This window comes from Crinia signifera, chromosome 5 (assembly GCF_055691185.1).
Source record: "Crinia signifera chromosome 5, ASM5569118v1, whole genome shotgun sequence".
In the NCBI taxonomy this organism is placed as follows: domain Eukaryota; kingdom Metazoa; phylum Chordata; class Amphibia; order Anura; family Myobatrachidae; genus Crinia; species Crinia signifera.
The window spans coordinates 30331261-30343706 of record NC_139221.1 but is presented as its reverse complement, the minus strand read 5'-3'; positions in this window follow the sequence as shown (position 1 = coordinate 30343706).

Sequence of the window (12446 nt, the reverse complement as noted above, 5' to 3'; positions counted from 1 at the left end):
TATTTGGAGCATGATGTTTTATTTGTGCAGTAATTGCTTTCATAACTTGTGTAAAATGATATGAAGAACCGGTTAAATGTAAATTTCATGCATGGAAAAAGGGGAGCGCCAACTGCATTTTGGGGTGTTTCAATCGGGGACAGAGAGTGGTGGTAAATGGCATACATTCCAGCTGGGGTAAGGTCCAAAGTGGAGTCCCGCAAGGTTCAATATTGGGACCCACCTTGTTTAATATATTCATTAATGATATTGGGCCGGATTCTCTAAGCTTCAAAAGTGATAAAATAGAGAGTGATAAACAGCCAGCCAATCAGCTCCTGTCTTCCACTTTTCAAACACCGTCTGTGACATGGCAGACAGGAGCTGATTGGCTGGTTGTTTATCACTCTCTATTTTATCACTTGTGAAGCTTAGAGAATCTGGCCCATTAGAAGTGACATAGGGGGTTATTCTAGTTCATTCTTTCTGACAAAATCCTTCTTAGATGGAAAAAAACATGTGCACTGCGGGTGGGGCAGATGTAACTTGTGCAGAGAGAATTAGATTTGGGTGGGGTTTTACTTCAAAGTGAGATCTATATTGCAGTGTAAAATCATGCAGTCAGTATTTTCCCTGCACAGAAACAAAAAAACTCACCCAAATCTAATTCTCTCTGCACATGTTACATCTGCCCCCCTGCAGTGCACATGGTTTTGTCCATCTAAGAAGGATTTTGTCAGAAAGAATGAACTAGAATAAACCCCATAGTGTGTAATATTAAAATATTTGCGGATGACACAAAATTGATTAAGGAAATTAACTCAGGAGACAATGTGGAAACACTACAAAGTTACTTAAATAAACGGGAAAGGTGGAAAATGCAGTTTAACGTTGAAAAAATGTAATTCATTATGGGAACAAAAATGAACAAGCTACTTATAGGCTACATGGAGTTATTATAGGGAATTCTGCTGTAGAGAAGGACTTGGGGGTCATCATAGATGAAAAATTGGATGATAGTGCACAATGCTCAAGTGCAGCAGCAAAAGCAAACCGGACACTGGCATGCAGTAAAAGGGGAATGGATCCAAGGGATGCCAATGTGATAGTGCCTCTTTGGAAGGCATTGGTGAAACCACACTTGGAATCCTGTGTTCAGTTCTGGGCACCACACCTTAAAAAGGACATAAATGAATTGGAACAGGTACAGAGAAGGGCGAAAGAAATTCCATACTGAATTAAGAAGAGGATTCTTCATCATTAGAGCAGTAAAATTCTGGAACACATTGCCGGTGCGGGTGGTTACAGCAACTACTGTTAAGAATTTAAATCAAAACTGGATGCATTGTTGGCCACTAAGGGAATTTTATAGATATGACTTACCCAAGTCACAAGTCAGATAGGTTGAACTCGATGGACTAACGTCTTTTTTTAGGGTTAATTACTGTGTTACTATTTTACTAGGTATGTAGATAGCGGTAGCAAAAGTGACTTTTGCCGCTATTTTTTTGTAAAAGGACAACCATGGAGGGTGGCGTGAATCTACATATAATCACCATTTGCCGCACCATCGGATATTGTCCCTTATTCTGGTTCACTCGCAAAGGCAAATTCCTTCTCAAATGGAAAAAAAACATATGCACTGCAGGGGGGGGGCAGACGTAACAAGTGCAGATAGATTTACTGTAGATTTGGGTGAGTTATTTTGTTTCTGTGCAGGGAAAATACTGGCTGCTTTATTTTTACACTGCAATATACTGTACATCTCACTTTGAAGTAAAACCCCACCCAAATCTAAATCTCTCTGCACATGTTACATCTGCCCCACCTGCAGTGCACATGGTCTTGTCCATTTGAGAAGGAATATGCCTTTGCGAGTGAACCATAATAAGGGCCATTGCGCCTATCCTATGGCCTGTAAGTGGCCGTCGTTGTTATTGGGACTGTGCTGCTGACACTCCCACCCCCCACCACCCCAAATTAACAGTGCCAGCATTGTATCATAAAGGACTGTATTGCCTATCAAATAATATTAGTTTTCACGAGCAGGTGAGTTTTAAACTGATCCTGGTAGTGAAATGAATGTGATATTCTTGAATTTTGCAAAAGTGGTCAATACTGTTCCACATACAGTCTAGTACATAGCATTGGTGCTAGATTTTGGAAACCAGCAGGAGAATGCAAATGGCTAAAAAAAATTGATTAAAGGATAAAATACCAGGGGAAATATTAATTACTAGTTACCTGCAGGGGCTGTCTTTAAAATGTTAGCCTGGGGGCATGCACAAAGCACTGGCCCATGAGTGGCAGCCGATCCTTAAAGCAATTGCATCTAGTGTAGATTAGCCTCTATATTATTTGTGTAATGAGCATCAATAGTAGAGAAGAGCAGTGAAGAGGTACCACCTACTTCCCGTGTGACCGAAAAACACTGACACAAGAGGTCTAGCCTGCTACCACTAACCTACCATTGGCGGGATCACTCCACCTGCTCTGTCCAGCAGCATATATATATATAAGTGTAGTGACCCAGTATACAAATGCTGGGTCACTGTGTTTGCCCCGCTGTCCCCACTCTCTTATGACTGCCCCCCAGTCTGGCCCTGTCTACAGTTACAAGAACATCAGCAATACATTCTCTTCAAAGCTAGTTTCACGGCGGGGATGTTCATTGGGAGAAAGGAACGTGCTACCAAACATTACCTTCTGGAAGCAATTTTGGATGAATTAAAAAAAAAATAGAAATACACAAAATAAGAGATATATGAAGTGAGATATTATAGATAGGGAATAGATGACAGACCGATGAGGGGAATTCTTAATTCACAGTCAGCTGACCAGTACTTTTATCATTGGGGAACAATGGACAAGAGTAAGGGGTGGGGTACTGGGGACAGGATTCAGAGGTGATGTGTTGGTAACATGGGAAAGAGGTGAGGTTCTGGCAGTAAGAGGCAGAGGTGCTGGGAGCAAGAGGTAGAGGTGAGGTGCTCAAAGCAAGAGGTAGAGGTGAGGTGCTCACAGCAAGAGGCAGAGGTGAGGTGCTGGGGGCAAGAAACACATGTTGGTGGGGCAAAACAAAAATTAGGGGTTTGGTGTTGGGGAGAGGAGGTTAACGTGGGGTGCTGTAAGCAAGAGGTGAGGTGCTGGGGACAGGATGCAGAGGTGAGATGCTGGGGACAGTATGCAGAGGTGAGATGCTGGGGACAGGATGCAGAGGTGAGATGCTGGGGCAAGAGGCAGAGGTGAGGTGCAAGGAGCAAAGGTGAGATGCTGGGGCAAGAGGCAGAGGTGGGGTGCTAGGGCAGGTGTAGATGTGGGGTGTCGAGGGCAGAGGTGAGGTGCTAGAGGCAGGGTGAAGATGTGTCGTGCTGAGGGCAGGAAGCAGAGGGTGCTAGAGGCAGGGTGAAGATGTAAGATGCGGAGGGCAGAGGTGAGGTGCTAGGGGCAGGTGAAGATTAGGAGTGCTAAGGGCAGGAGGCAGAGGTGAGGTGTTAGGGGCAGGTGACGATGTGGGTGCTGACGGCAGGAGGAAGACGTGAGGTGCTAGGGGCAGGTGACGATGTGGGGTGCTGACGGCAGGAGGCAGAGTTGAGGTGCCGGGGGAAGGTGAAGATGTGGGGTGCTGAGGGCAGGAGACAGAGGTGAGGTGCTGGGGGCAGGGTGAAGATGTACCTCCCTCGCAGCGAGCACCTCGATAATCAGTAACAGCCGCACACTGACCGGAAGTCTGTAAGGGTGTCTAATGCCGGCAGGGCCAATGAGGAGAGACATAGACATGGGGAGTGGTCACATGTCTATACCCACTCCACTACCCTCTACTACAATGCCTTGTACTGCCTTCGGTAATACCCCAGCACACAGTAATGTTCACAGTACACAGTAATGCAGCAGTGGCCGGCCCAAAGTGCTAAACATGGGAATGGTGTAGGGGGCATCTGTCACCCTGTCCCCCAGCCCAGCTCACCACTGCTTACCAGCCATACGGCCCATGTACATGTTATGAAGGTTACACAGATGGCATGTAATATCTAATGCTTGTGGCGTGTGAAGGAGACTTTGGCTTTAGGCTTCTCAGCTGGCGCTGTAGCCCAATGTACATAAAGTAATGGTTCCATCAGTAAGTCACAGGGTCACATTGGCACAGCCATATGGCAGCCACCTTAGGAACTTTACCACCAACAGTACATCAGAATGAGTGATAGCTAACAAGCATGGTCTTAAGGCCCCCATACACTCATCCGATTTGGGCCGATTCTGACGAATTGGGCCGTCAAATCGGGTCAGTGGGACCACGCATCGGAGCTGTGTCGGGGGTCCGACCTGATGGCCGTATGACCACCCAACCTTGGACCTCCCTCCTGAAAGCAAGACAGGTGGGGAGCAGGGACACATGCGATCCGTCACAACAAATTTTGATGCGTCCCTGCCACCAGGGAAGGTCCTGGGCGGCCTGCAGGATATCAGGTGTCTGTACACTGCTACGAGACATCGCAGCAGTATATGGCACCTTTAGTTTTATTCCTCTGCTGTCACCTGCAAGGAGCACACCACAGTCATGGCACCCTTATCAGTTTATTGGTTAATCAGGCACTGCCTATAGCCGTAATGTCAGCTCGGGTGGCTGATTTGCTCCTCGGGGCGCTGCCATCTAGTGGTGAGGTAAGAAGCAGCGTTTTAATATATAGTATGTGCTAAAGTAACAATAACACCACATCTGTACTATGAGCACCTCATAGTAAGACATCTCCAGAAGGTTGAAAGTCATTAATAAAAGGGAGGGAAAGCTTTGTGAAGAGATTGAATCATTTTGGAAAAACAATGGTGCCCCTCAAATAGCTCAATCAGTAAGGTGTCTGTGTCCAGTAGGACAGGTCATTGGGATCCAATACAGAGTGTGACACCTGCTAAAATTATGTTAGAACCCAGTCAGCCACATTAGCGCTATCAACTGCTTTCAATTAACTGATTCAAACTTGAAGGGGAGGAGAGGTGCCCCCTTGAGTGCAGGAGCCCGGCGGCAGATGACTCCATTGCCTCCCAGAGTTCTGCCCCTGATGCTAACCACTGAAAGCAATGTAGGAGACCCGAAGGCCTGAGTGTTGAAGTAGTCACTAGAAGACTGGAGGACTGAGGTAAGTATAATAACTTAAAGCTCAGCTCTTGACCAATCACGCTGGTTAACACCCGCCCCCTCACACATAAAAGACCTCCCAGCCCACAGTTCTGCATCTTTGATAAAGGCCCTAAAGGGCTGAAATGCATTGGAACACCCAGCAACCAGCACAAAGATCCAGAATCTACACATACGCCAGCTGACAAGTCTCCTCTTCTAAGAGTCGAGCGCGCAGTTCCACCGGTGACGTCACCCCGCCCACCCAGAAGCGGCGTCCGGGTTCAGGGGACTGCGGGAGCCGCGTCTTCAACAACTCAGAGCGGCGTCTCCTTTGCAGCCAGCCGGGCGTACAGACCACCTTCATCCCAACAGGAGGATCGGACCCCGCCAGCACTTTAACACCGCTGCGCAACTCTGCAATACACCACAGAGAAAAAGAGGTAAGGTTGCGGGACGCCGCTCCTTACCAACCTTCACCAATAACATTGACTTTCCAGCTGCAAAGCTGCACCGGACATACCCCTCACCCTCAAGGGGTACCAGCACTCCCACCCCACACTCACAGCTACCTCTTTAAGACATAAGCCCACGGGCTTATGGTAGAAAGGGTTCTGCTGACACCCTGATACCCTTTAGGGCTTATCTGAGGCACGCTGCACCCCAACCCACGGAATCTGCATGAGACATAAGCCCACACAGGTTTATGGTAGAAAGGGACCTGCTGGCACCCTGATCCCCCACGGGGCTCAGCACAAACATCATACCACCCACTTACCCTTTACCACCTCCATTATTTGTACCCCATAATTGTATTATGTTTACGAACTAATAAACACCTTGATATAGATACTAGCAGTGTGTTAATTACTGCACCCACACACCACACACACCCTAGGTACCAGGTTAGCGCTTAACCTTTACCCTTAACCAGTTAACCCTTGAGTCTGACCAACTCGGTTAAGCAGCTCCCGAAACAAAAACGACCAGAATGCAGTAACCAACCCAGAACCAGCACAATGTTAGGCTTCAGTTGATGTAGACCACCGATGGTGGAGGATATGATGTGAGCACTGCAGGTATGTAGCTCAAGCTGGTACCACTAACAAAAGACACTAGAGAGTTCCACCGATGATGACTGTAAATGATGGTATGCACCGATGTTGGTGTATCGATGTTGACTCTCAGAACAGACTTAGGTCTACAGTCATTAGGTCGACCCCGGAAGGTCGACTGGTCCCAAGGTCGACATGGGTCAAGGTCGACATGACTTAAGGTCGACAAGGGCCAAGGTCGACATGGGTTTAGGTCGACAATCATTAGGTCGACATGAGTTTTTCACAATTTTTTTGACCCGAATGTCAACACAGTCGACATGGACACAGTTGAAGTTGAACCGCAGCCCCTCGCTATGCTTCGGGCACACTATTTTATTCTCCCACCATGCCCTAGTGGACGGTAGACCTAATGACTGTCGACCTAAACCCATGTCGACATTAAGGCATGTCGACCTTGACCCTTGTCGACCTTTAACCCTGTCGACGTTGGGGCCAGTCGACCTAATGACTGTCGACCTAAGTCTGATCTGACAGATGACCGTTTCCCAATAGGAGACACTATAACCCTAAGAACATCATTGCACTGACTGTTTGCTTGGCCCAGCTTAGACAGAGAGTGCAGCGGATTGGTTGCAGCGGAGTGATGTCATAATGACCAGTCCAAGATTGGCCGAGGAGCTCCTGTGAATCAAACCAATATGGATGTGCCCATGTTGGAGACTGAAGTGATGTTTGGTGTGCATGTGGAAAGGCCTGAGGCCTGTATTGGAGAGACGGCCCAGTACTTTGGGTTTGTGAGCAACAAGGCCACAAACTGTGTTCAGCAGTGGCCGCTGAGATGATATCGCGGGAGAAGCTGACCGCGCACACCCGGCACCAGCCAGACACTGAAACCCCGCAGCACGGACCTGGGTGATAGTCTGCGAGCAAGCCTAGAGAAACACCTGGAATGTAGTTAAGTGTTTCTCAGACCTTGAATCGTGACATATGAATTTGTCCTAGACCACCAAACCAAGGCACCCCTGCAAGTGTCCCGAGGCGCCTCAGGGTGCCTAGGAACACAGTTTGGGAACCACTGGCATAGGACAATTTTACCATGCGCAAGGGAAAAGTTCTTTACATTAGGGATCATTAACTGTGGAATCCCCAACCCCATGAGCACACTCACTATTAGCCTATCATATGGAAATTATACTCTTGTAAAACAAATATGTTAATGTTGTTTATTTATATGTCACCACAAGGGTTCCCCAGCACCTAAAAGCATAACCCCCCCCCCCCCCATACATTTAGGGCCTAATTCAGGGGTGCAAACAGGCAATGTCAGATGCAAGCGACCAATGTGTACAGAGGTGTATAACGGATAGTGAATAGGTCTTAAGACGCAGCAGCAGACACAGGAGCCCATGTACGGGTATCAGTATTGTACCTGCCGTAGGGCTGGGGTAAGCTGTGATATAAGGAACACAGCTGTCAGTGCGCACCTGGATAAGGCCCTGGGGTATGGGAATGGGCCCTGTAACTGTCGCTGTATGTCACATGCCTCCTGGGGTAAGGGATCGGGCCCTGTAACTGTCACTATATACCACATGCCTCCTGGGGTAAGGGATCGGTCCCTGTAACTGTCGCTATATACCACGTGCCTCCTGAGGTAAGGGATCGGGCCCTGTATCTGTCGCTATATACCACATGCCTCCTGGGGTAAGGGATCGGGCCCTGTAACTGTCGCTATATACCACATGCCTCCTGGGGTAAGGGATCGGTCCCTGTAACTGTCGCTATATACCACATGCCTCCTGGGGTAAGGGATTGCCCCCCGTATCTTTTTCTGTATACCACATGCCTCCTGGGGTAAGGGATCGGGCCTGTAACTGTCGCTATATACCACATGCCTCCTGAGGTAAGGGATCGGGTCCTGTAACTGTCACTATATACCACATGCCTCCTGGGGTAAGGGATCGGGTCCTGTAACTGTCGCTATATACCACATGCCTCCTGAGGTAAGGGATCGGGTCCTGTAACTGACGCTGTATAGCACATGCCTCCTGAGGTAAGGGATCGGGTCCTGTAACTGTCGCTGTATACCACATGCCTCCTGGGTAAGGGATCGGGCCTGTAACTGTCGCTATATACCACATGCCTCCTGAGGTAAGGGATTGGGCCCCGTAACTGTCGCTGTATGCCACATGCCTCCTGGGGTAAGGGATCGGTCCCAGTAACTGTCGCTATATACCACATGCCTCCTGGGGTAAGGGATCGGGCCCTGTAACTGTCGCTATATACCACATGCCTCCTGGGGTAAGGGATCGGGCCCTGTAACTGTCGCTATATACCACATGCCTCCTGGGGTAAGGGATCGGGCCTGTAACTGTCGCTATATACCACATGCATCCTGAGGTAAGGGATCGGGCCCTGTAACTGTCGCTATATACCACATGCCTCCTGGGGTAAGGGATCGGGCCTGTAACTGTCGCTATATACCACATGCATCCTGAGGTAAGGGATCGGGCCCTGTAACTGTCGCTATATACCACTTGCCTCCTGGGGTAAGGGATCGTCCCCCGTATCTTTTTCTGTATACCACATGCCTCCTGGGGTAAGGGATCGGGCCTGTAACTGTCGCTATATACCTCATGCCTCCTGGGGTAAGGGATCGGGCCCTGTAACTGTCGCTTTATGCCACTTGCCTCCTGAGGTAAGGGATCTGAACAAGCATTACACTTATTAGGCAAATATTAAGCCTGAATTAAAAAATAGGTCCCTGTGTGTAATCTCCCCTCTATACTGCGCAGGTAGGAGTCTAGTTGAGAGGAACAGCAAGCAGGAAAATATAACGTTTCCTTATTTAATGTGTATTTTGCTAAATCATATGCAAAATACACAACAATCATACAAAGATAATGACAATGCGGGAGCTTGTTGCTGGCACTTGACAACCCAACTGACACATTTGTGAGCATCACTTCTGTTTTGCTATGGAAACAAATTACACAGGTGAACACATGACAACATAACTGCAGACAATGGAGTAGGCGAGGGAATAAGATAACTCATATAATGGGCACTTCCGTGTTCTATACATCGGTTTGTGTGTATATGAATAGAGAATGTCAGAGGAACGGCTGTTACGGTGATTTGCCCGCATAGCGTACCATCATTATTTCAAATTCTTTGCTGTTGTTATTTCAGCCTAAACCTAACCACATTAACCCATCATTCCCTGTTTTGTGTGTGTTGGAGGTTGGGCTAGACATTCTTTGCGTTTCGAATCTAGGGGGCTATTCAGACCTGAGCGTACGGCAGCTTGGCCAATTATTGATCGACTGTGTGTACATACGGTTCATAGGGCTCACGTGCGGGGCCATTCTGCGATAAATCCAGTGCCTTTTTTTGTCGCTAGCCGTACGGAAGGTGATTGACAGGAAGCCGGCTTTTGTGGGGGGTAATTGTCCGTTTTCTGGGAGGCCACTGACATTATGTGAACTTTACCGACCCCCTCTTCTCCCTCCTCCGCAGGTGCCAGTAGCGCACGCAGGGGGGGTTTCTGAGTACCCAGAAACCCCCCCTGGAGTCTAAGGGCCCTAGGCTGAAAGCTGAGGGTCCCCTCTTTCCATGGGTACAAGAATTTTAAAAATCGGCCCTTGGGAACCGGAGATATCTGACTTCAAAGCAGTGGTCCCCATCCAAGCCTGTTAATTGCTATTCCCAGTCAGATATTTCTGATTCTGTCTAATTTAGGGTTTTTCTGAGGGTATATTCCAAAAGCAGAGACTCTCCCTCTCTGATGGACACTAGTATCTTGTCTCTACTATTCCCATAACCAGAGATATCAGCCTTCCAGAAGCTGGTTACTGCTCCAGCTCCACACACCTGGTATGTAGTTTTATATTCTCGTTGTCAGATTTCTCTGCCTCCTGAACTCTGATCCCCAATACCATTTGTTAGGTGGCATTCTCTAGTTTTTAATCCAATTAAAATCTAAGAAATCCAATTCCGGGAACTGGAGATATCTGCAGTCAAGCAAGCTGTGCTCCCACCAGAAAATTATGAATAATAAGCCCACTCCACTATACACCCCATCTCTGCATATTTAACATACTCTACCACCCTGGAGTTATGTATCAGGGCCCCTTCATTCAGCCCAATGCCCCCTTCTCCCACCCCATCTCCCACCATCTGTGCAGTAAAGGGGTAATTAGTGGAAATTACTGAGCCAGGCCCTACATGCTGAGCGGTTGATATAATACCCCCTACCACCCGTGGGACATCAAATCTTCCCCCACCCCTACCGCTGGAGGATCGGTAGAGGCCCCAATACATTGCTATGCCCAGGGGTCTACACTGCTGTTGATGCCTATGTATGTATGTATATATATATATATATATATATTTTTTGTATATTATTATTATTTATATACATTTGGTCTATCTATAGTACTTTAACTGACCCGGCATATACTGGGTCACCTAAGTGTCCATCTCTGTGCTTTGCTCCGCCCCTCTGAAAACCCCCTTCTGAAAATCCTGCGTTTGCCACTGGGTGCACACAGAAGCCCAGAGCTGCTGGCGGGGGGAGAGCTGCACTGCAGGGCGCAGAGTCTCTGTCAGCATATAAAGACTCTGTGCCCCTCCAAAGATGGCCCCCACCTTACAGGAGACAGACAATAGGGGGGTAATTTAATAGGATGAGAGCAGGGCCGAAACTAGGGTTTCCGGCGCCCGGGGCAAGGCAGTCTTTTGGTGCCCCCCCCCCCCCACCCTAGCGATGCTGCGCGCCGGAGGCGCGCCAAAATTTTCGGGGGCGTGGCCTAATTTGGGGGCGTGGCCTATAATCACTGCTCCCCCGCGAGGCCACGCCCCCATTTTGGCGCTATGGGGGCATGACCCAGAGGCTCTGTGAGCCTCTAGCCATGCCCCCAGCCACACCGTAATGCCCATTACATACTATACAACACTGCAATGCCCATTACATACTATATAACACTACGCAATGCCCATGACATACTATATAACACCGCAATGCCCATTACAAATAAATACTCCGTAATGCCCATGTCATACTTTATAACACTAAGCAATGCCCATGTCATACTATATAACACGACGCAATGCCCATGACATACTGTATAACACACCATACACATTTGACACATAAGTGCCACTTACCTATATGCTCAATGCCAGGGGCTTCATGCCTATGCCAAGGTGGACTGAATTTGCTTGTTGCCGAGGGGGATAGATCTGTGCCTCTGTGCTCGTTGCCGAGGGGGATAGATCTGTGCCTCTGCTCGTTGCCAAGGGGGATAGATATGTGCCAGTGTGCTCGTTGCCGAGGGGGATTGATCTGTGCCTCTGTGCTCGTTGCCGAGGGGGATTGATCTGTGCCAGTGTGCTCGTTGCCGAGGGGGATTGATCTGTGCCAGTGTGCTCGTTGCCAAGGGGGATTGATCTGTGCCTCTGTGCTCGTTGCCGAGGGGGATTGATCTGTGCCAGTGTGCTCGTTGCCGAGGGGGATTGATCTGTGCCAGTGTGCTCGTTGCCAAGGGGGATAGAATGCCAGTGTGCTCGTTGCCAAGGGGGATAGAACCCCCCCCTCCCCCGCCTGCGGGAGGCAGACAGGCAGGCAGGCTTGTCAGTGTGCCTGTGCCTGCCTGCCCGTCCCCTCACGTATCCCCCGCTGTATTCGCGGGAGAGACGTGCTGCTGCTGTGCTGTATGATTTTAACATTTCTAACTCCCGCTGCTGGACCGCTAGCCAATGGCCGTTCGCGGTCCAGCAGCCAATCAACTGGTGGCTGCTGGACCGCGAGCGGCCATTGGCTAGCGGTCCAGCAGCATATGCAGCACCGCAGCAGCACGTCTCTCCCGCATACACAGCGGGGGAGACGTGAGGGGACGGGAGCAGGGCAGCCAGCGGGGGAGCGGGGAGACGAGGGGGCGGCGGCGGGCGGCCATCTTTGATGTGGCAGCGGCTGCGGCGCTAGCTCCCCGCTGCTGCCGCTGGTCACACCAGCGTCCCCCTGCCTCCAGCGCCCCCTGCCTCCAGCGCCCGGTGCGCGTGCCCCCCCAGCCCCCCCCTAGTTACGGCCCTGATGAGAGATTCAGAAAGTGAAAGATTTCTTAAGAAATCTCCAGTTTTTTCAAAGTGGCAATCATTTACACTGCTAAACCAGTTTGATTTTGCAGTGTAAATGATTGCCGCTTTTAAAAAAAAAAATTAGATTTCTTACCAAATATCTCACTTTCTGAATCTCTCATCCTATTAAAGTTCACCCTTTAGTTCCTCCTGCACCTCTA